General features: G+C 41.3%; 1 protein-coding gene and 1 long non-coding RNA gene across 26 annotated transcripts in view; one reads left to right on the top strand and one right to left on the bottom strand.

The window, feature by feature from the left end:
• TSPAN4 (tetraspanin 4) overlaps positions 1–25,132 on the top strand; it is a 460,958-nt gene that overhangs the window by 417,349 nt on the left and 18,477 nt on the right. The gene's annotated exons all lie outside the window — the stretch shown is intronic.
• On the bottom strand, positions 1,489–24,231 carry LOC128908549 (uncharacterized). 2 transcript variants are annotated; one of them, XR_008465991.1, is made up of 3 exons: positions 23,087–24,231; positions 21,669–21,745; positions 1,489–1,572 (listed from the first exon to the last, which is right to left on the bottom strand). It is a non-coding gene; the product is annotated as an uncharacterized LOC128908549 (long non-coding RNA). The 2 variants fall into 2 exon arrangements; XR_008465990.1 differs by lacking the exon at positions 1,489–1,572 and adding an exon at positions 11,575–16,238.

Below are 25,132 nucleotides of genomic sequence, written 5' to 3'. Positions count from 1 at the left end.
GGTGACTGATCCTGTTTTACTTCTGTTCTAACTGCTGGTACATGTTTCATACAATTTTATTTGAAAAGGGGAATAGCAGAAAGAGAAAAGAATGTTTTAGAAAGGTGATAAAATAAATAATTAAGGCAGCTTTAGACATTTAAATACAGGTGACATCAAATGCAGAGGAATGACTGAGGTAATATATTGAAACAGACAGCACATTTTTTATTCATTCTACGAACATTTTTGATGTGTCACAATGTATTTCAGACAACATTAGAAAATGACAGTAAACTAAATGTTTAACATTTTTTACATGTACAAAAAGAGAAGGGAAGATGACTTTTTGTGTTATCAGACTGTAAGCAGGCCAATAGCATACAGTCCTTGTCTTTGATTTGTCAGCTGCAATTGAAGAATAATGTGGTGGGTAGACCACTTTATTAGGCATAATTTGCATCTGAAGTTCTTTCAACTCCTTCCTTTTATTTAACTCAGCAATGGTATACACGGAATGACAGATCTGTTGATCAGCAGCTCTAAACCATTACTAGTTCTGGCTTCCCTTAGGGTGGAGTGTGTTGACTTTAAGGCCACAAATCATGTTCAGGTGCTTTATATTACCCAAAATCCATGATACATACAAGGCATCCACTGTATAGTGTAGCTTCTCATGGGAAATTTGCTGCACTGTAAGACGGTGTTATCTTTACAGCTGGTAATTGTGGGTTGAATCCTTGCTGTGAAGTTCAGATGTAGGAAGGAGGTTCAGCAAGTGTTCTAGATACCAGCCGTTGTACCGTTTGAAATATATTCCCAAACTTACAAACCAACATAATCAGTGGTGATTACCAATCAATGGTAATCAATACCTGCTTGCTGTTTTACTGTCCGTGCCAGTAAAACAGCAACCAGGTATATCTGTAATCATCTTTAATAAGGACTAATTATGTTTAATCATTTGGAATCTTGGACTCCCTGAATCTTTTTACAAATGAGCAGCAAAATCAGTGATTGAGTTGACAATAGGAGATAACCAAGCTGGAATAAAGAGAAGTAGATTTTGTGTAAAGGGATATATCTTAACAGGAAGCAGAGAGCACACTTTAATTTACAGTTTCAGAGTGCACACATTTCCTACTTGAAGCTTTCAGTACCTCTGAACATTTGGATGATGGGAGTATAACACAATTCTGCTACAGTGTCCTGGCATTAGCAGTGAATGAGGCATGTACATGAGGCATTGTCTTAACTATGGCATGATCTTAATTCACTTTGTTGTACTGCAGTTATTTTGTGTACCCTCTTCTATGCCTTTAGATTGCAGGGGAAGCTTCCTTGAGAACAGAGAATTCTCATATAGCTTCAGTTCTTTCTTGTTGAAACCCATTCATCTACTTACACTCCCCCTCCTGCTACTAATTGTCTTTGATACAATTTCGTAATGATTTTTTTCTGTGATAGATTATTGAATTATTATACAACACTATATGTTTTTATTTTCTTGCTTGCTCCATTTTGCACTTTACTGACATAAGCCAAGGATGATGTTGCTCCACCAAATGTTTCTGCCATCTGCATCTTGCCACTCTGAACCACAGGAAAGCAAAACAATACGTGTCATCATCTTCCACTGTGCTGATGGTGCCTCTGTTGACAAAGTCCTAACCTCAGCATTTAGGAAACCTTTTCAGAGGTCACCTTGAAGGACATATTGAAGTGCAAACTGAATTGCATGTTAACAATAGGGAAATTATGTAAATGAAGCCAAATGGAAAAGATTCAAAAGATCATTTAGAGATATTTAAGAATACAACTAAGTAGTCTTTCTCTAGAGAATAATGAAAGTGGAAAGTCATTAAGCATGTAAGAGAAAAAGATTTTGAATCAAAACCAGATGTTAGATATATCACACAAGATATTTAGTTTTTCTTTTGAAAATTCAGGACCAAAGGAATTGCAGTAAGATTTGAAGTAATCAAAATTGTTGAAGGGATATTTAAAAGCTGTGAAGAGAATCAACATTACTGTCTATACAACACGCACACACAGAAAACATCCTGCAGATTTCTTTCAGGTCCACCTTTTTCTCGATGAATGGGGAATGCATTGTAGTTGGCACAAAAGCAGCTGCATACATTCAAACAAAGAGATGCAATGGTTTTTTCAAGGTCAGGTAGCTTGAGGGGGAAAAAACCAAAAACCAAAAAACAATGGATTTTCTTTTGGGGACTGTGATGAAAGCAGCAGAAGAATGTGTTGCATACCTTGAAGTGTGCTGAGATCAGACTGGTGTTTAAGTAAATGTCAGTGTAGTGCCCTTGCTGCTATCACCACCGGTGGTGGTTATTCAGTGGCCAGGTGTGGCTTCCCATAGCCGGGTGTTATCAATGGGAACCTGGGTCGTGATGTCTTTGATTTATGTACAAATGGCAGAGGCAGCTCTCTTTTTATCACAGAAGAGCACTGAGCAATGAGGATTGCTTTTCCGATTGCCTATCGTAAGTTTTCTCTCTTTTAACTCTATTCATGTAACTCTATTTATGTTAACTGTCAATTTTCATGTAAGAGCATCAGTGAGAGACAATTAGATGAGTGAGACTAGGACACCGGAAGGGCTCTCTGCTGCTAAGTATCACAGTTTTGCCATATCCATTTTAAGTCATTTAGGGGTTCAGTTACATGATACAGTATCAGGTGTCAGGACAGAATGAATACACAAGTCACCACTTTCTATATGGTAAAATCCTGGCCCCAGTGAAGTCAGTGGGAGCTACGTGTTGTCTTCCATGGAGCCAAGCCATTATTCTTCATTTTAGGATTTTTGAAATCTCCTTCCACTTCCCCACATGGTGATCCAAATAATGCTCACTTGAATGTATGAGGTGGCGTATTACAGTGCTATAGGAGACTCCACTGCATCACAACTGCAATAACTGGGGAGTTTTGTTCTCTAGCATGATGTCTTAATCTTGCAATGCAGAATGCATGGGATGCTGCTGCCTGCTAAGAAATTGGTTGAACTTTGACTGCAGAAAAAACATGGGTTTTCAAGAGAAATGAAATCCACCTAGATTCCCGTGGATATTTGTTTCCTAATCTCTGCTGTGGTAATTTGGCATTACCATCTGTATTCTCAATGACTTTCCCTTGCTATGGTACAGAATCACAGAATTGTTTAGGTTAGAAGGGACCTCTTGAGATCAGGTAGTCCAGCCCCCTCCTCAAGCAGGAACAGCTAGAGCAGGCTGCCCAGAACTGTGTCCAGTTTGGTTTTCAATATCTCCACACATGGAGACTCCACAATCTCTCTGGGCAGCCTCTCGCAGTGTTTGACCACCCTCACAGTAAAAAAGTGTTTTCTTGTGTTAGGATTGAATATCCTGCTTTTTAATTTGTGCCCATTGTCTCTTGTGATCTCAGTGGGCATAACTGAGAAGAGTCTGACTCCTGCTTCTTCATTCTTCATTACACGTTGATAAGAACCCCTCTGAATCTTCTTTTTTCTAAGGTTGAGCCGTCCCATCTCTCTTGGTCTCTCCTCATATGAAGGATGCTCCAGTCAAATCATCTTTATGGCCCTGTGCAGGACTTGCCCCAGCAATTGCATTTCTTTCTTGTACTGGAATGAGAGATTTTTCAATTAGCCTTTCACTGTCATTTATTTAAAATGACTTTTTTTGAATACTTACTTTGAATTCCTGGAATGTGCTTGATATCAAACTGCTAGGAGGGCAACAGGGAGAGACGTCATTCCACATTGAGCTGGACTTTCTGAGGATTTAGTATGTCCCTTTTCCACACGCACATTCTTAGATTTTGTGATTGGGTATGATGGTTATATTTTTGTATTCATCCCATAAGGATCAGCTAGTGCTATGTATGGTAAAATGGAGAATATGGCTTTTTACTTCCACATCATTGGTGGTGCTCTGCAGATTCCATAGGAGTTGGATTCTGGATTCCTTGGGCTCCCTGCTCCTGATCCAGGGCCAGCTCCCAGTGCAATCCTTAGACACCATGAAACTGTCAACATTCCTGTGTGGGTCTTTGAGGAGATTAGATCCAGCTCTGAGATGCAAAACCGCTTTCCTGCTTGATCTAGGAAATACAAAGGCACTTTTATGATGTAAAGGCCTTCCTCCACCCATTGCAGACATGTTTTGAACAATGTTCTGCTGGAGTAGCTGGCCATTTGGAATAGACCTGTTTGCTGTGTGCCTAGAAGAGCTATAGTCTTCCCTGTGAGGCTGCAGTGACACTGTGGAGAAGCTGGTGGCATGTCCTGGTGTGAATTTGCCTGTATGTGGTCCTGTATGTCCTGTTCAGCAGATAGGTGCTAACAGCCAGGTTTAGAGATGAACAAATAAACCCTTTCCATGGGCCCTTATGAAACCATTTCAATGCAAATGAACAACATGATATTTTAAATCACTGTTTCTGAGACTGTGTTTATTTCTGGTCTCAGTAGGATGCCGTGCAGAGTTATAGCCTGTAAGGGTCACTCAGTAAGTCCTTATCTATTCCACAGCTTTTACATTTAAAATGTATACATCTCATTAATCTCCTTTTTTTTTTTTTTCTTTTAATGGCATATTAAATTCAAGGATTCCAATATCATTCTTTCTCAAGATTTTTCCATGTGAACCCTTCTAAAGGAGATTAATTTATCAGAGACGGGTTAAGGAGTCCTGTTCTGTATGGATTTTTGTGAAAAGTGGCACAACTGGGGACTAAGAAACAAAGTGGTGAGGGTGTAAAATGCACTACTTGAAGCGTGTTTCTTCAGTCACATAATTATTCTCTTTCTCCTCAAAGACTGTTTGCCTCGTTCAGCTTAACATCATGAATCCACAATTTAAATAGTGTGAATTAAGAGGATCAAGTTTCTGGTCTCTGAAAGCTTGCAATACTCTGGTTACCCTGACCTTCCAAGAGAAGAGGACATTGAGATGTCCCCATGTCAGTTCTGACTTGCCATTCACTTCACCCTCTGTCCTTGAAACAATTATCCAGTGGGAATTTTAGTTTGCACACAGACAACTCGTGTTCTGATTGAGCAGAGTTAAGTGGAGTTAAGTAGGCAAGAATTTTGCACTTGTTACAGAGGTTGTTTGTATGCAACTTTTAGGTGCTCTTTTAAGTGGTGGTGGTGGAATCTGATAGAGAGAAAATTTAATCCTAAAGGGAGATTTAACAGACAGTTAACGACATCCTGCATAATAAAAATGTGTTTTTAAGCCAAGGCTGATTTGGGTGTCTCTCCCTTGTTGACCCACTTTGCGAAGGTTTAGAGAGGTTTGAATTTTGACACTTCATGAAAACTAGATCTGCCGGGATGTGAAGTGGGGTGCCCCGAATCCCCGCTCATGTCTGTAAGTCATCTCTGAGGTAGAGTGACACTGAACAGCAGTACCAGTAGTGGGACCTGGTTCAGTGCACTGCCTACCACAGCAACACACTTTACAAGGGAAGAATTCCTTGGGTAAGAACGAATCTTAACATTCCCTTTTTTTGTGTCCTGTGACCACAGTGCTGAGCCTCTCATATTCCCTTTGGAATATGGTTGTGCGTGGAGGGTAAAGATGCATTCATATTAATAAGCATATAGATTTGGATCACTTCCTTTAGTTTATCAGGAGCTAGCAGTTCAACTGGTCCTCCGTTTTAAGCTGAAATGGAAGAATAAATTAAACAAGTCTTTTATCTCAGCAGATTTTTATGAAAGTGAGTGGGGAATAAAAGGTGAATTGCATTTTATAAAGTAGGAAATTAAATTGTCCTTCCACCCTCTAACTCAAAAATCCAGGAAAGTCAGGAAATGTTCCTCGCTTTATGGATTTGTCCTTCCCCAGATTTGGGCTGTCCCAGAACAGGCAGGGCTTTAGAATTTGGGAAGGGTGGCTGGGTGGGTCTTTTCCTGCATATAAAGCTATTTCTTGTAAGAAGCAGGTACAGCGCCTGAAAGTGAATTTGTTGATTTGCAACAAGAGAAGGAACACATAAATTGATCCTGCGGTGCTCTGTGGCATCACCTCACCCACAGGTCTTCCTCTATGGTCCTTTTCAGGGACAAGTTCCCTTTTCTGACCTCTACAGTCGGCGACTCTAGGCAGCAGGATTAGATGGGGGGAAAGAAAACTTTTTATGCTACTGCGGTTTTCTCAGGGAGCACAGGTTGCTTCACCTTCCCACATGGTGCCTGGGTTGAAGAGTGGAGTTGCTGATAAAGGAATTGAGTGAGGGGCTATACTCTTTGCCAGAGATGAATATGAATATGATTGGTCCCAAACCTGGGAGTAATGTTTATTGCTAAAAATTACGCAAATTGTTTGGGATTCTCCTGGTAGCATTTGTTCTCCAGCTGTCCCTCTATTCTAAGGAATGCAGTCCAACGGCATGAGTAATTTAATGCGATTAAAAGCTAGCCCCCAGTAAAAGGAGTGAGGAGGGAATTCTTTACTTATTCCCCATCACTCCTAAGAAGACTTGCTCATGAATCCTGTAACCTTGGCAGCAAGAGAACCTCCTTTTGCTTTGCTATCTGTGAGGAAATGAATTACACAAGCATAGAAATTCATGAACGCTGAATCCTGCAATTAATTTTGTTAAAGTCTCTTTATATATTTAGTTTGGGAAGAGGAAGGAAGGAGAAGCTTATCACCAACTATAAGTCTGAAGCCACAAATCTCGCACAGCTTTCACTTTGAGATAAAAATGAATCTATAAGGAATCCAAAACCCCTTTGTTTATTTTATATATTGTAAGAATGAGAAATGATGAAGGCAGTAACGTAAAGTAGTGTTAACATCACAATCCCCATATTGAATTGATTAGCATGGAGAAAACACATTAATAGATTTTTATTACTAGTCTGAAAACTTTATAATGGCATTTATTGGAACAGAACTGAAATGCGAATGGCAGAACTTTATAAATCTCAACTTGTATGTGATGGCCTAAACACTGTCTGAAAATGTTTTTCACAAAAAAAGAGTCTAGACTTTGAACCTTGCCAGTTTTTCACATTTAATCTTTCATTTGTATGTATTAAGCAGACAATCATATTGCAGAGAAGTTGGATGTAAAGCTGGATGTATTGGATGTGCAAATTTCCTCTCTTTATGGACAAAACAGCTGCATGTAAATGTTTCATCAGCACACCCATTAAGTTCCCAGTGGTAAATTTAGCCACAAGCATTTGAGAGGTGCTTACTTTGCATTTAATTTAGGTCTAAAAAAAGAAGTAGCAGGTTTATTTAAAATGCATTACATTCAGCTTATTTAATATTCTTATTCTCATATATTCTTATTCATTATGTATATATAAAAATAAATGAGAAAGTCACAGAAATACCCTTACTGGTCCAAGTGATGAGGGTAGTTGTTCTAAAATAGGTAAAATCTGTCTTAGCGACCAGCCAGTCATTTAATGAACTCTGTTTGAGTGAACTTAGAAATAACCTCACTGAAGTCAGAGAGCTTCTCCCAGACAGAGCAACCCCTTTGTCCTCTCTTTTTAAGCTGCACCAAATATTCCTAATTTTTCATGCTGCTGCATAGCGATAGCACTGTAGGGAGTTGTGGTTCTTTTTCATCTTTCTTTTTCTTATCCTTTCTCATGGGCAGTGTCAATAAATTTGCGTATTGCAGCATGCTCACATCTGATTTCAGTGGAGGTTTCTTTGCTGTGTACCTACAGACTTTACAGTGTTAAGTCTTGCTGTAGCAAAGCCTCGCTCTGTCATAAGTAAGGAGATGCAGGGACTTCTGCTTGTGCATCACCCACCTTTCATGACAACAGTGCTTTGAACCGCAAAGGACAGGTAGCCTGAGAAGAATACAGAGAAATTGTCCAAGCAGCCAGGGATCAGGTTAGGAAAGCTAAAGCTCTGATAGAATTAAATCTGGCCAGGGACGTCAAGGGCAACAAGAAAAGCTTCAACAGGTACGTCAGTGATAAAGGAAAGACTAGGGAAAATGTGGGCCCTCTCCAGAAGGAAAGAGGAGACCTGGTCACCTGGGATATGGAGAAGGCTGAGGTACTCAATGACTTTTTTGCCTTAGTCTTCACCATCAAGTGCTCTAGCAACACAGCTCAAATTGCAGAAGGCAAAGGCAGGGACTGGATAAATGAAGAACTGCCCACTGTAGGAGAAGATCAGGTTTGAGACCTAAGGAGCCTGAGGGTGCACAAATCCATGGGACCTGATGAAATCCATCTGTGGGTCCTGAGGGAACTGGCAGATGAGGAACTTCATTTCTAAAAAGGGGGGAAGAAGGAAGACCCAGGGGACTACAGGCCATTCAGTCTCAACTCTGTGCCCAGCAAGATCATGGAGCAGATCTTCCTGGAATCTCTGCTAAGGCACATGGAAAATAAGGAGGTGACTGGTGACAGCCAACATGGGATCACTAAGGGCAAATCGTGCCTGACAAAGTTGGTGACCTTCTGTGACGGAGTCACAGCATTGGTGGATATGGGGAGAGCAACTGACATCATCTGCCTAGGCTCATCAAGGCATTTGACACTGTTCTGCACAACATCCTTGGCTCTAAATTGGAGAGACATGCGTTTGATTGATGGACCACTCAGTGGATAAGAAACTGGCTGGATGGTTGTACTCAAAGAGTTATGGTCAACGGCTTGATGTCCAAGAGGAAACCAGTGACAAAAGTGGCATTCCTCAGGGGTCGGTATTGGGACCAGTGCTGTTTAACATCTTTGTCGGTGACATGGATGTTGGTATTGAGTGCACCCGCACCAATTTTGCTGACGACACCAAGCTGTGTAGAGCGGACAGGCTTGAGATGTGGGCCCGTGTGAACCTCATGAAGTTCAACCAGGCCAAGTGCAAGGTCCCACACCTCGGTCACAGCAATCCCAAGCACAAACACAGGCTGGGCAGAGAATGGATTGAGAGCAGCCCTGAGGAGAAGGACTTGGGGGTGCTGGTGGATGAGAAGCTCAACATGAGCCAGCAATGTGCGCTCGCAGCCTAGAAAGCCAACCGCATCCTGGGCTGCATCAAAAGAAGCATCGCCAGCAAGGTGAGGGAGGTGATTTTGCCCCTCTACTCCACTCTTGTGAGACCCCACCTGGAATACTGCATCCAGCTCTGGAGCCCCCAGCATAAGAAGGACATGGACCTGTTGGAGTGAGTCTAGAGGAGGGCCACAGAGATGATCATACGGCTGGAGCACCTCTCCTATGAGGACAGGCTGAGGGAGTTGGGGTTGTTCAACCTGGAGGCTCCATGGAGACCTTACAGCAGCCTTCCGGTATCTGAAGGGGGCCTATGGGAGAAATGGAGAAGGACTTTTTACAAGGGCATGTAGTGATAAGACAAGGGGTAATGGCTTTAAATGAAAGAGGGTAGATTTAGATGAGTTGTTAGGAAGAAATTCTTTACTGTGAGGGTGGTGAGGCACTGGAACAGGCTGCCCAGGGAAGTTGTGGCTGCCTCATCTCTGTGTTCAAGGCCAGGTTGGATGGTGCTTTGAGTAATCTGATGTAGTGGAAGGTGTCCCTCGTCATGGCTAGGGGGTTGGAACTGGATGATCTTTTAAGGTCACTTCTAACTCAAACAATTCTATGATTAGGAGTTGTGTTTTCTTTGGGAGTTGCGTTGAAGTCACTTAATATGTGAAATGTATTTTTTATCACATCTGTTCAAAATGGGTGGCCAGAAATCATACTTGCTGAATGAGGGGAATGATGCTATGATAAATAATGTACACTAAATAAAACTGCTATCTGGAATTAAAAAGAAATATATTCCTGACTTCTGGCAAGCTGCACCGAAGGGAGATGGCTACAAACCATGAAGCAGATTTTTCTTGGTAGGATCGGATATATACAGGATCAGATATATACAGGTATATATAATGAGCCTCTGAGAAGTGTACTTGAATGCCGTTGGTTTGAAAACTATCTCCTTGGTAAAGTTTGGACTAACTATATACTAAATAATTATATATCAATCAAAATACAATCATCATCTTTCTACTGTTTCAACATGTCCTCGGCCAGAATCAAGGGATTCACCATGGTGAGGGATTAAATTTATAACAAATATCTGGGCTTCTCTGTTGTATTTTATTTGCTTTGGCATGCTTTTGTTTATTCCCTTCTCTTTCAGAGGAGGGAGTTTTAGTGCACTCCATCCTTACAATATCTCTGTAAATAAGAAGAAAACAGAAATGTTATTACTTACACTCCTTCTTGAGTTTAGCTTGTATCTTCTTACTCAGGTTTTAGAAGATAATTTTAACTTCAAAAACTCTTCCTACATTTAGCATTAGGGGGCGGCAGAAAGAAAAACTACTTTTTTTCCATCTGATATTTTTTTCCTGACAAAATGGTCTTTTGTGGCACAAGGGAGCACATTTTTCCACCCTCATCCCTTCCTATCTTGTTTCATCACAGGTCACACTCCATTTGAGTCCTAATGTTTCTATCAATAAATGATGGATTTGCCAATGGTGATTTAAGTTTAAAATTACTTGCGAAAACTTAATGAAGCCTGCAAATCATGAATTAGATTTCAAAGAAATTGTATCTGACAGTTAAAAACTACAGGGCCAAAGTAATTTCAAAGGTGGCATTTTTCCCTGTATAAATTATGTATCAGATCAAAACAGAGGTGGTTCTGTAGGAATAATTATTATTTTTTTAAAGCAAATCGCAATTTGTTTCTTGCTGCAGTAGCGTTCTCTTATTGGTGCGTAGCAGGGTGGATGACATGCTCCTGCAGAAAAAAAATTGTCCCTGCTGCAGCTGGCTGTTGTGAGCGCCCGTCTGCTTCTGACCTGTATTTTCCATCGGTTTGAACGTCAGTTTCTAATCCCGCTTCCCAATCTTGTTACTAGGCTGCTCAGACTGCTTGTCTGCTATGGACCAAAATGATACCCAGATGCTCTCAGCCGTTGTATTTCTAGATGGCGTTATATCTTTATAACCCCAAGTGTTCTTTGCAGGTTTAAACTGTCCCTTTTGGCAACCACTTTGCCTCTGTATAAGAGAACGCCCGATGCTGGTTTGCAGTTACATGAGGAAGAGAATCCTGTTACTTAAAGTGCATGTGGGGAATTTTGTGTTGCTTGGAGCATATTCATTTAGTTAATTAGATTTGTGAAAGATAATGAGAAGTTTCCTGTCCTAAATTCAGAATATTTAATGCAATTTGGAAATGGTTGTAAATCTCTCTAAAGTAGCCAGAAGAACCGTAGTTATCCTCTTGATTCTCTCCTGTCTTCCTTTTCCCCTAAATCCAAGGAGATAAGAGTAGTCAAAACTATTTCAACCCCCCGCCCAAAAAAGGGGGGGGTGGGGGGTGGTGGTGGAGAGTACTTCTAATGCTTTAATAATTGTGCCTATGGACTTTATTTAGATTTGGTGATTTTCTCTGAGCTGTGTGGTAACTGGTAGTCAGCATGTTTCTGAATGCTGTTCGTCTCCCATTTGGAGATGGGACCTACAATTTTACAGACTTAAACTGAAAAGCTTTCTAATATAGCTAAGAAACAAGCAGGAGTGATATGCATTGTGTAGATGTTGAATAAATAGATAATACAAATTCTTCTCCTCTCTGTTAATTTTGTTTTTATTGAACCTGCAAATGAACCTTTTTTTTCATCAAACGTTTGGTACATCTTTTGCATTATTAACATTTACATTGGTTGTTTCAGAAGTTGTGGGGTTTTTTAAGCCCTCACATAGTTTTGGTGAATCAGTCATCCTCTGAATACCTAGCTTTCACAGTTTTCCACTATTTTTTTTCTAATTTGTTAAATGTGGGTGTTTTTTTCCCACGTGTCTGCGTAAGCTGTCTTGATGAAAGGAAATTCAGCCCTGGCTGATTAGCATAAGCATTTCTGTTGTCCTGTTTATGTTGTAGAAAAAGGTGAGTGCAATGGGTTCAGTAATTGAAACTTATTTCAGTCCTCTCAGTGAAGGATGACAGGACTCATTTACTCCGTGTATGCTGGGTGTCATTTTTCATCTGCAAAGCTGCTTTATGCAGAACCTGAATATCCATTGCTTTTGATTTGCATGGTTTCAACTCTGTTTCCAAGATTAGCTTGTCTGTGGCACATTTTTCTATGAACAATTTGTTTGTCTACATGATGAGACATTCCATTTTGCAAGATGGATACTGTTCGTCATAGCTCATCCTCCAGTTTACAGCACTTGTGATTCTTGACTGAATGCTTCTCCTACAGACTGCTGTGTGGATTTGGCTGTAAGGTCTGTTGTTACCACTAATTTGAGGTTAGCAAAGAAATCATTGCTGCTCAGTGAAATCTGCTTACGGGGATGTGGCCTTTGCAGTTTTGGAACAGTGGGAATCCACTCCCTGTCTCAAGACTTTCTGTAGCGGTATTGTGGTCCTCGTCATTTTAGCTGTGCAAATCTCTTGGTGGTGCTAATGAGCTCTGAAGGACCCTTGTCTGTGTTGGCAGCAGAGAGCACTGTCACGTTTCTCCTTCAGTGGAGCGTTTTGCACTGGCATGTTTGCATGTGGTGGTCACATAGCCAGTTTCTCAAAGCCTTTCATCCCTCAAGTACGTTCTGCCTTCTATGGTATTTACGCCTCAGCTTCTGTCTCAGTGATTTCTGCAGTTTTCCTCCTCTCAGAATTGTTGCCACCTTGTTCTTTTGATGCAACACAGTTTGAGAGTTGTGGCTTTTTTTCCGTTGTTAATATGCTGCAGCGCTTCCAGTAACACTGTGTTTCACTGTTGTTAGTTCTCTTGATGACTTCCAAATCTTCAAAAATCTGGAGATATGGACTCTGACCATATCATGTATTTATGCGAGCAATATGAGATTGGATGGGGTCTTCGGAAATTACATAGTCAACATGTATTCTGTGTTAATTAGAAAGATAAGTGGAGCCACTGGCTTTTCTTTTTATTCCATTTGTCTTCACAGATGTGGTGGGAAAAATTTCAGCAACAGTTTGTCAAGAAGATTAGTAATAGGGGAAAAAACCTGATACTGTAACTTTCTTTTCTGTTTTGGAAAAAGTTATCACAGATAAAGAAACTTTATCACAGATAAAGAAACTCTAATAGTTTTTTGATTATTGCATTTTCCAGCAGTCAAGCCCAAGAAAGGTGAAATTTGGCCTAGTAAAGACTTCCCCGACTGTTGCTGTCAGACTGTGTTGCGTAGTCAACCAATTCTCGTGTGACCACTGGAGAGGTGGCCTCTGCTGGTCACAGAGGTACACAGCTGAGAGAATGTGGCTGATGCCTCTTGTAAGAGTGGTCATGCTTTGTAGAAAAATGGGATTTAAATAGGATCTGCTTAGGAAAAAAATTCTCACAGGTGTACCATAAGAAGGACTGGTTATTTTATTAGATTCTGAACTAGTATGAATAGTCTAAATAGCTATGGCATCTGTTACATAGTCATAGCACCAGCCCCTGGAGCTATGCCAGAGCTTTACCAGGTAGAGAAGCTGCCAGCATTCAGGTATGAAATCATGCAAGATAACACTGGTGGTGAGGCAGAATGACAAATACAGCTCTTTCTTCTTACTAAGTTGAGGGGGGGACAGGGGATGCCTTTTGCTTTCAAGTGTCTTCAAACTTTTAGCAAAACCCATGAGGCCTCAACATTTTATAATAAACCCTTTTTTAATAAAAGCCAAAATTCTCAGCTATAGCTGCTGGATTCCATAGTTGGAGTATTATACAAACCCCCATGCAAGTACTATGTGACTTCTCAAAGTGTCCCAAAAGCTGGCAATATTGGTGAAAGTACAAGGTTGCTCCTTTGAATTAGTGACTCATGTGCAGACTAACCCAGCCTGCAGTTTCTTTAATGCCACTGGTTTAATCTGGGCTTTTTTGTTTTTTTTTTTTTTTGTTACCTACAGGTTTTTCAAAAAGCATTCTCTTTGACTTTTTGCTATTTAATATTTAGATTGTGCAGTTTGTCATCCTGGCCAAATAGCGTGTTTAGAATTCCCCTGACAGAATAAGGAAAATGTATTAGAGGAAAATGAACAATGGTGAATAATGAATAAACAACAGAACAAGTCTCAGACAGATTTTCATTCTTGCTAAAACTGCCTTTTCCAGCATTTATAAACATTGTTATGAACTCCTTACAGCCTTTCAGTACCTCAAAAAACTTCACAAGGCACAAAAAAACTGCACTTTGCACTTCTCTGTGTATACATCTTATTTTCACTACAGCAACACCTGGGGGCTTTTGCTGTTGTTCTTAGGCCTATAGAATCATGTAAGGAAAATTGTGATCCCAGCTCCAAACATCTTTGAATCCCATAGGAGATTTATTGCTATTGATCCAGGTCTATCTATACTGAGTTTGGAAATAAGTATGAAAGCATGTCACAGTCACATCTGAGTGAATGTGAGCTTTTACTGTGGTTTGGGTCAGGAATGGCAGGTGGTGTCACTGCAGCTAATCACAGTGCAGTGTTTTCTGAAATGGCTACACTTTAGAAGGTGGAAGTTTTTCAAATAAAAAGTTAATGGGATTCTGAATAGCAGGGCTGCACGCAGGGCCCTTCTCTAGAAGAAATATACTACAAAACTAAAGCAGCGATAGTGACTGCAGCAAACAGCATAGTGGCTGTGGCTGTGAGTGGCCTTTGCTGCTGTGCTCTGTGTTCAACACAGCCCTGTCTGCGTGGATTGGGATTCAAGCCAGATGTCCTGACTTTATGAGTATTAATTGGGTATAGAGTGGAGGTGAACCTGGTGATGCCGCACCCTGCCAGGCCAGTGCTGTTATATCTCAGGGAAGTACCTGGGAGGACAGGTAAGGAACAGAGGCAGTGTTACTACTAATGGAATTAAAGGAACCAAAAGGACTTAACTGTTTGGATGGACAGAATAATCATGTGGCATTGATTACTCAAAGTTCTATTGAAGGCACTCTTTGCTGTTTATCTAGGAATCCCAACTTTAGCGAGAGGGAATAAAATGTGTTTGCCTGTACCAAGGGCTTTAAGGCAGCAGCTTAGAGCTGCTCACTTGTGACTCCTTAGATTTGGCTTCTCTCACACTGCACCATGTGAAGCCAGGTAAAAGCAGCCTCTAAGATTAAAGATGTGATTACTGCAGGGCAAATGAGCCTGCATTTGTTTGGTGACAGTGGAGTAGCTGGCTTCAGTAAGTTGGTTGACACATTTCCTAGAGGACCCCTGCTCTGTGCCACAGTCAGCAGCAGCCACCTGTGCAGTACTGGGAGCAGCATTTCTGAGTGTTGGCATGGGCGAGGAGATGTGGGTTTGGCAGATAGTGAGCTCATTCAGAGAACTTGGGCTGTGATCTAGGAGAATTTGTGCCCCAAAATCACCAGTGCCAATTTAAAAGGAGCAATGCCTGAGTCTCCAAGAAGGGGTGTGCTAAATAGACTTACATATTTGATGTCAACTTTTCTTTCAGGATTGATTTGAAGCAAAGTCAAAGTGCAGGGCATAGGTGACATAATCTGGCATGAATAGCAGAAATCCCTGTCCTTGGAAAACCTTGTAGCCTCTGGAAAGATTTATAAATTTTAAGACCAGAGGAAACAGTTAAGGTTATCTATGGTCCATAGCCTTTCAATCAGTATTCTTGTCATTAAACTAATTACATCTGACTTATAACTTTGCAAATTTCTTGAGCCTTGATTTAAAGACATCATTGACTGCACCTCATTCCTCAATAATTTGTTCCAAGGATTTATTTTTTTTTTCTTCACAGTTAAAATTATGCCTTGTTTCTATCTTGTGTTTGTCTAGCTTAAGCTTCTAACCATTAGCTCTCACTATGTCCTTTTCTGGTAGATTAAAGTGCTGACTACTGTTGAGAGTTGCTTCTCCATGTAGGTACCTGAAGAATGCAATTAGGCTGCTTTTTAACCTTGTCACTCTGTTTAGTTTATCCAAGAGTGTTAGTCATGTGAAGTAAAGCATGCTTCTTGGCGATTGGCTTTTTCTTGTAGGTCTTCTCTAAAATCTTTTCAAATTTCCAGTAGATTTCTGAAAACATGGATATCAATTCTGCAGCGTAGAGAGAATGATACAACTCAGTCTTTATACAGCTCATGTTGAATATACCCATGACTGTTTCCTCTGAAAATTGGAAGTGTTGCCCTCAGACCATGTCCATCTGCATTCCCTTGTTCCTTCCACAGATTTCCTGCTTTACAGAATATTGTTTCCAGTCTTGTAGTGTGTCTTTGTTCCTAAATGTCTGTTCTGGTATTTGGCTGGATAAGCTGTGAGGCTCTGTAACGAAGCAGGCCAAGTGATATCAGCAGATTATTTAATGTGCAGCAAGTTTTGTGTGTTATCTATAAAATTTCATCAGCAGTGATTTTTATACTTCCTTCCCTAGCAATGAGAAAAATACCTAATAATCCAAATAGCTTTGGGTCAAGAGAACCTACTAAACCCCCCGGTTTTTAATAATGTTACTTATTTGTAAATTTTCCTTTTTAAAATACATTCAGTGTGGCTGCACTGACTTTTCTTTCTCTTATGCCCCCATAAACCTTGAACCTGACAGCAAATTTCAGTCAAATTTCAGAGCTCTTCAGAGTTGTCAAAAGCAGTAAGTTTAGATAGGTGGAGAGACCCAGATGAACGCCCCATGGAGAAAAAGGTCTCAGAGCTAGCTCAACCAGTATTATTAGACATTAGAGAATCTAAAGGGGTTGAGAGGGAGAAGACAGTTTTCAGCTTCAAGAAGAGACGTGGGATCAGTTCTTCTCTTTGGCAAAAAGTCAATCTTTTAATTAGGAAAGAGGGGCTCATTTTGAAAGGCAGAAGCACAAGCAATAAATACAAAACAAAAGGAGCATCCTCAAAGGTGTTCTTGAGACCACTGTCATATGTGAAAGGTTAACTCTACCTTTCACTTTGGTTTCTGCTCCTCTCTGAGGGATAACTCACCCTTCTGACAGAGACTGTTCCTGAATAAACTAGATCATCACTGACAGTTGCTCAGTCTCCCTGGATTACTTCCAGGACCTTGATGCCATTTCTAGAAGGGGTGCTTGCATACGGCGGAAACTTGTTTCAGGTCCTTAGCTCAAACACTACCTTTTTGAAACAACAGCGACTCTTCTAGAAGGTTTGTATATTGGGTAAAGTCAATCACATGAATGCAGAGTAGGTGGAAACCACAACCAAAATTTAATAAATAAATAAATAAATAAGTAAATAGACAAGTGGTTTTGTTCCTGACAGAAAACTTTTATGACTTGAGGTTTTTTGGAAGGGAGAGAAGGGAGATGGATTAGCATAGCAGGTTGGTAAGAGGATACAGCCCATACCGTAGGCCTGTACTGACTATGGGGAGCGGGTTGAGCTGTAATTGATTCACAATAAGCTTCAGATGGTTTGCACATTTTTAAAGGCAGTTCTGGATACTAGTTACATGTTTGAGCCAAGCTGGTATTACTGTAGTTTGACCTCAGAGGCAAACCAGAGGTGTTTGGAGACTGTCCAAACTAACCTTTACAAATGTGTCAGTGACCTCTAGGTGGCTGGCAGTCGATTAAGTCAAGGTGAAATTATCTAGTAGAGACAAGCCCTTTAAAGATCTTGATTAAGATGCAGCTTATGCTTAGAACTGATTAAAAGTGATTGCCATCTGAAAGCGGTGGTGGTGTGGCCAGCAGTTATTTGATTGAGTCTGGATTGTTGTAGACAGTTCTGTATAAACTTTTAGATGTGACCTTTTTCAGTTCTTGTGAGGGAGGCAGGCTGAGAGGGATCAATTCTGCAAATTCCCTTCCTTGTTCCTAAACAGTGGCTCCTTTAGATTTGGAATGGGACTGCATCTGTCACAACATGGGCATCCCCTTTCACTGGGGCGTCTGCTTACCTGTAGTCCAGCTACATGTGGTATGTAACCTTCAAATGCTTACTAGCATCTTGTTTTTTATAGGGTTGGGTGAGGGTAGCTCAAACCATAATCTCTGTTGGGTCCTTTGCTGCTCACAAGAACATTATGTGCATTTTTTATGCTGGCTTTTGTTGACTTTTCCAGTTGGCACTCCTGAGTATCCTTTCCTGTCATTCAGGACCACCAGGCAGTTGAGGAACTGAGACTCTTGGTCTCTCCTGACTACACAAACTGACGATGGGGAGTGGATGGCCACAGATACCTGGATATACAGGCTGTGCATCACCATTTACATGATGATGCAATTACAGAAGAAGCTGGCATGTGCCTTCGGTGGTTTGAAACACTGCATCTGCCACAGATCGGCAGTGCTGATGCTGTCCTCTACTGCTCACCCCGATGGGGTCTGGAAGGGGAGCCAAACCACTTGCCATTATGCAGCTGGGATGTACATGTATCATGTTCTGGGGTATAGGAGGGCTCCCCAGGTAGCAGCAGTTTGAGGTGAACCTTTCTTCAAGATTGCCAGTTTCTCCTTTCATCGAGCTTTGCTGCCATTTCGGAGGGTATCTGCTGTTCATTTGGTAAATACCACTTTTTATGTGAAAAAACGGCATATATAATTCTGTTCTGTATGGAAATATTGCTGTTCTCCAGCACCTCGCTCAGTGAAGGTACTGCCACTTATCTCTGTCTAACATATGGGGAAACAACCAAGTTTCCTTCTCCATTCAACCAGTATTACTTCCAATGAGAAATGTGGCTTTTTTCTGACATTATTAGAAGCAGAGAGGGTGGTTGGAAACTTGTATTTTGTGCTATATAAGTGTGACTGGCAGTTTGTTTATTTGCTTGTGTTCTGTTATTATGGAAAGCAATCTCCATGTAGTTTATTCATTTGCAGTGACTGAGTCCCAAATCATTCCATTCACGATAAAAACTGTTTTCGATGAAGTTCAGTGAAGAGCTGCAATTGTTTGTTTCATTAAAACAAGGGAGACATTTAATAGCAGTTATTCAGTTCTGTTGCTTTTGTTACCTACTAGCTTTGCAAGGCATTTTATTTAGCAGTTTATAATATCTCCACAGAAAAGCTTACTTGAGGATTAAAAACAGCAGTTCCAGTTGCTGAAGGTCAGAACTCCCAGGGTGTCAGAGATGATGTTTTGGAGAGGGAATGGTTTACAAGCTTGCATGTACCCTAATAGAAACATGGTTTTGAGCCACTGGTACACCATGTGACAAAGCCAACTTACTAGAAATGTCAGCAACCCCATTGGTTTTGGTGGAGATGGGCAGGTTTCTGCTAACTGAGGAGATGGCATTTAGCATAACCTGTGATTCTTGCAAGTACACATGTCTATGTGATTGGAACAAAATAATGTATTTTCTAGGAAGAAATTGTAGGTAAAGAGATAATTACCTTCTCTGGTGTTTAGGCAGGAGGATATCGAGAACCTTCAAAATAAAGCCAGGCGACTTTTCCAGTGGTCTTGCTAAGTTTCTGTAAAGTAGCCAGAGGTTCCTCCAAAGCCCTCTGTCTCTCTCCTGGAGCTACAAATTGTGCTGCCCCCTCTCTCTCCAGGGGCACATTTTGTACTTCTCCCACGTTCAGGCTGAGCAGAGATCACCTCACAGTAGGCATAGAGCTCGCCGTAGTGAGTCTGGCTTCGCCTGCTGGTCTCTTCTCTCCAGGGACAATGGGTAGTTCTCCTCACAGCATTATTTCTCTAAAATGAGTTCATTTCAGAGAAAGCGTATCTTAAGAATAATAAAGCAGGCTGTGTGCAAATCTCACTTTCCCCTAAGGATTAACGTTCCCTGGATCTAGGAAGACACAGCTTCTTCAATCCTATTCCACAGAATTGCTCTTTGCAGACAAGTTTCTCCAGGCAGAGTAACAGATTTTAACCCTTTGGTGGGCTGGTTTGCTTTGGTTTGGGTTTTAATGGGTCTTTTAGTTCCAGCACAGAGAAGGGCGGCTTATGAGCAGACATTTGTTCCCCCTTGTTTTAAGAAATCAGGAAAATTTCTTCCCCTTCTTCCCCTTCTTCCCCTTGTTTTAAGAAAAAAGGAAAATTTCTTCCCCTGAGGACACAGCCCTCTCCCTCACTTGCTTTACAGCTTGCCCGGGTTGTTACTAGTTGCTGGTGGAGCTGACAGCACTGTGTTCAGCAGAGCAGCTCTGCCACCAAGAGGTGGCAATGCCAATGCTGTGATTAACCATGGGGAGCTTGTGTGCCTTTCCCATGGCCCCCAGAAAGGTTCAGATGCCACCAAAGACCTGATCTAGTTAGGGTGTAATTGTTTTGACGCTCACAGTGGAAAAATTATGTACTTTGGCTTATATTTTTGTACCGAAGCTGTGAATTTAAGAGGAAATGAAATTATTTGGATAACTGGATTTGCAGAGAGACCACACTTTACATGCTTTGTGGGACTCATTCATCTTCTCTTACCACAGTGGGAGCGTAGGGTATGGTTTGCCTTTGCTATCCCCTGGTATTTTAGTAGTGCTCTCTTTTATTTGAAAGCTCTCTCATTCACCTTTAAACTAAGTAAATGAGTATTGTAAATAATTGAAGCAAAGGTTGATCCTGTGGGAGGGCTGCAGCAAATGGCTTAGTGGGCAAGTGGCCAAGTCCTTCATCTCTGTGAGTAAACTGCTGGCTTCCCCTTGCCCAGCTCACAGCATCTGCGAAGGAGTCTGTGTCCAATGTCACTGTTCTGCCTAATATATAATCACACAATGGTCATTAGTCGCTACAAGGAAAGTGGCTTGTCTCCCTGCTTTGATTTGCCTCTGCACATCCTGAAGCCTGTATGGCAGCTAATTGGATCTCAAGCTCTATTGACATGTGCATCCCTAGGTGGTTTGGGGTTTTTTTGCCTTTTTCTTTTTTTTTTTGTCTGTATAGATGGAGATAACAGGTTGTTAGCACTTGAAACACAAATGCAACCCACCTTTCATGTCTCTTGGCAAACAAAGGCTCAACAGCATGTATCGTGTTAATTAGCATCCTTCCCAATTTTCTTATCTGTGGTTATACTGATGTTTGTTGAGGACAAATGAAAGTGATTATATTAAAAAAAAAAAGGCAAAGGGGCTGAATACAGATATCCTGGGAATATTCTCAACATAAGCATATGTTTTGAAAGAATGAGCATTTCCCTTTTCTGCTGGCCTGGATTCAGTGTACATGGGATTTCAATACATGAGCGTAGCTCAGAGGCGTCTTTACACCCTGGCACAGGAGTTGTCCCGTAGCCACTAGAGATCAAGGCAAAATTACCATTTACTGGGACATGCAGGAAAGGAATGACTCTTACGGGACCAAGTCTGGGGAAAGACGATTCGAGTGAGTAGGAGGGTGGCACAGGAAAGAGCCGAGGGCTTTGAGGAATGGTTGTGAGATCTGTGGGACACAAGGCTGATGTGTGAAGAGAGAGGAGCATTGCTGAGAGCAGCAGTTGGTGAGGTACATAACTGGGATACATAACTGGAGAAAGGGGAGAGAAGCTCGTTTGTGTGAGTCATCTTTGGAGCAAGTATATGGAGAAAACCTACGACAAAGGGAGTTTCATTCTGGAAAAGAAATGGCAATGTTAGGTTACAGTGGTACCCAACTTTGCTGGTGTCACTGCTATTGAGGATGTTACTATCATTTTTTCCCAACCAGCTTAATAATCTGAAAAAGAGCTTACTTATATGTAAACAAAAGGTTCCATCAGCATAAGATGTATCCTGAATGCTGTGTAAATAATTAGGTATGTCACAAAAAATATGCACTTCAGTGTTCACTCACCTGAAATTCCTCCAACATGCTGGTGAGGTTTTTGTCACTCAAAATGCATAATGCCCACGAAGAGTTGACTTAATAGCCTGGTAATTAATTCACAGTGTCAGCCTTTTGTGTATGTAATTGATTTGATTTACCTGCCTAGTTTTACCCAGCACTTTCCCCATGTTTGCTGCAGCGTTCAAACTCCTTCGAAACAAGAAGCAGGAAGCCAAGAATTCACGTCTAAAGTTTTTATTCCTAGCTCCACTAAAAAGAAGCAAGAATTGAGTTTTTTTAAGCAGGTCTAGGACTATCTCATTGGGAAGTGCCCATGCATGCACAGTGTGCCATACAAGACAGAGAGCTGGACATATGCATCCTCTTAAATAAGTGGTCAGCTGTGCTATTGGCTTCATTCTGTATGCAAGCAAAGGATGCGGCATAGCTGCACCGTAACATTTGGAGCCTGTATCTCTGAGCTAGTTATGATGTACTTTATTTAAACAAGCTTGGGGACTTGATGCACAAGTTACTCAGCTGTTGCTGTGCATAAGAACAGACTAGGTGGCAGTGGCCTCTCTGGCTACAGAAAAGCATACTTCCTCCTTTTAGCAGCAAGGATAGGAAGCTAAACGTTCACTTTATATGGAACAATATATGTCTCTCCCTTGGACTTTAAAGGAATCGTTGGGACAAAATCAGGTGCAGTTTGCTGAAAACATTTGAATTTTCTCTTGCATGAAAAATTTTGAGTTGCAGAGCGTAGTGACTTGTCATACTTGTGATCTCTTGTTTAAAATAAAGCAGCATTAAAGCTGCTGTGGGGATTCATTGGTGTTTAAATAGTATGAATAGTATGGGAATGTTTCAGTGCCTCCTTTCTTGCAGCCTCAGCTGTCTGCCGCGTCAGGGGCCTCAGTGCTGCTTTTGAGCACAAGCAGGTGCTTGTGGGTGGAGGACAGTGAGTGAGACTGCAATTAATTGTATGTACAAACCATGGATGCAGGAAAAACTGATTTGAAGAACCCAAGTTCTTTGACTTTCATATTAGCTTTTTGTTATAAAAACCATTGTGACTTCTTGGTTCTTGTCAGACCACATAGTGGGAGACTCTTTCTCTTATGATTTCACCAGCTGCCTGCTCCAGGCCAATGCAAGATGTACTTGTCCTTCCTTTTGCTTCCTGATGAACCTCAGTTTTACCTTCTCAGTGCCAGAAGGGCTACTGACCCTCTCAGGTTAGTAACTCCATGCCTTCTCTCAGATTCTGTAAAGGACTTCATGTCCCAGGTTGGTTTTGGTATTCAAATACCTACTCCAAATTATATTATTAATTTTATGGCAGGTTATGTCTGTTTAACAAATAGCAAACTGAAACACGAGAGAAACAGTGACTTTTCAAGACTACATAGGAAGCCTATGGCACAGCCGAAAGGTCTCACCTCAGTTGACCCAAGCCAGCATGCTTCAGAAATGTTCATTCTTCTTCCTGCTCCCAGGCCGTTTCCTATGGTCTTCTGTTCCTGTAGTCTCCGCTTTTCCTCTGAAGTTACACAGCCAGTGCCAGTGCATCTCTATGGGTATCAAACACTGCCAGAGCCAATAAGCATTTCAAGTAACTTACCGAAGTTCGGAAGAGCCATAAAATGTTTAACTCCTGATGTAGGCTTTTGCAGTCAAACTAGGAAAAGAGAATTCACCAAGCAAGCGGTTTGCTGTGTTTAAGAAAATGATTACAACAAAATGTTAAGTCCTGGGGTTGTTTCGTATTTGGGGAGGAAGAATGAATCCCGCAGAGCTGAGCAGAGCATCCTGGAGATGCTGACAAGAAATTAGTATATTGTCCCTTAACTGCCAGACTTCAGCAAGATTCAGGCAATGTCTCTTACTAAAATCTTCCAAGATTTCTGTTTATAGGCAGGTGGTATAAGGAAGATTTCATTGGTGAGGAGAGCAAGTATTGCTCTCAGCTTCTTATAGACAGGCTTGGGGACATCTCATTTAAAACAAGCCTTACCTGTTGGTACAATCAATCTCATCTTTTCTTAGCAGGCAAGAGGGCTCCCACAAATGACCTTATAGATTAGGCACTTTCTGTTTACATTCGATTTCCCTCTCCCTGCTATTTGTAGAGAATGATTATCAAGGCATTTAATTAAAAGTTTTGCCCGGTGGGAAACTATTGGATATTTTTTCATTTCCTTACAGCCTCTTCTGTTCTGGTGGAGAGGCAGAGAGGTAGGTGGGAACAATCACCAGAAAGGTCAAGAATATTTACTTACCTATATTGAAACGCTGCTTTCAGCAAAGCCTCTCAGCTTTGTCCAGTTTAGGGGCGTTGTTGGGTGGATTTTTTGTTCGTGGTGTGGTAGGGAAGCACTGACGCTTGAAATGAAACGTCTCCATTTACCTGCAGGTTAGAAAGCTGGAGACACTGCTGGCATCCTCTGGCCTTTGCCTAAAGGCTGTGCCAGAATCTAAGTGACATCTCACGCTGCCAGCAAATTGAAAAGGAGTTAATAAGGATCTCCGCAAGAGCCTTCTTTTGGCCTTTCTTCCAGAGAGGATTACAGCAAAGCCACCTTCCCTCTCAGCATACTGGAACAATGGAAGGACTTTGGCTCTTCAGTATTGGTAGAGTTTCAGTTTAATCAAAGTCTTGCATCATATTAGCTGTAAATATTGACAATACCCGTGTTCTGCACAGATAGCAGCTTTCTTGTTTGCCCAAGAAGTTTTGCTCCAAAGCATTTCCTCCTCCTTATCAGCGGCAAAATTACAGGACAGGGCTTCTCAGGGAGTAGTACTTGTCTTACGTTTCATGCCTTAACTGTAAGTAGATAAACTCCAAAGCCTTTCATATAGACAGAGAGTGAGAGATCTGTCAAACCATCCCCAGGAACTGAGGCGGCTACTGCAGTCCCCCATCTGTAATACAGGGATGGAAATAATTATGAGCCTGGCTGGGTTTTTGCAGCGCAGAATGTTTATGTAGTGCTTTTAGTGTGCCTGTGTCTGTGCTAAGCAGGGTTTTTGTGGTTGCCGCTGTTTCACAGTTTTTATCTCAGCCTCAATTATTCCTAGGTTGTCTTATTCAAGGAGGCAAGGTGGAGTCTGACAGCTCTTGGTCCTCTTGAAAGATGCTCGCTTCTGCAGCTGGGCTTGTCAGCCAGCCACAATTCTGCTTGAAGGCTCCGGATTTCAGAAGCAACAAGGGAACAAAGCTGACAGTAAAACAAGACTTACATGTAAATTGCTACAGTTTAAGTAGCTGTCTCAAGGGAATACAGATTAAGAAGGAACCACTTTTTAATTTGGCCTGAATTTATACGCAGGCTTAAGTACGATTTTTTTTTTTTAAGGGATGTTTTGTCACAGTTGTAGTTTAGATGAGGCTCAGATAGATAGATCCCTGCCCATTCTCTCACTCTGCATCAGCTGCTTCCAGCCACTTTTCCTGACCTCTGTGGCAGTTTGTCTCCAGTCCT

Source organism: Rissa tridactyla, chromosome 4 (genome assembly GCF_028500815.1).
Source record: "Rissa tridactyla isolate bRisTri1 chromosome 4, bRisTri1.patW.cur.20221130, whole genome shotgun sequence".
Lineage (NCBI taxonomy): Eukaryota > Metazoa > Chordata > Aves > Charadriiformes > Laridae > Rissa > Rissa tridactyla.
Note: the sequence above shows the minus strand (reverse complement) of the source record. Positions and strands in the feature narration are given on the sequence as shown.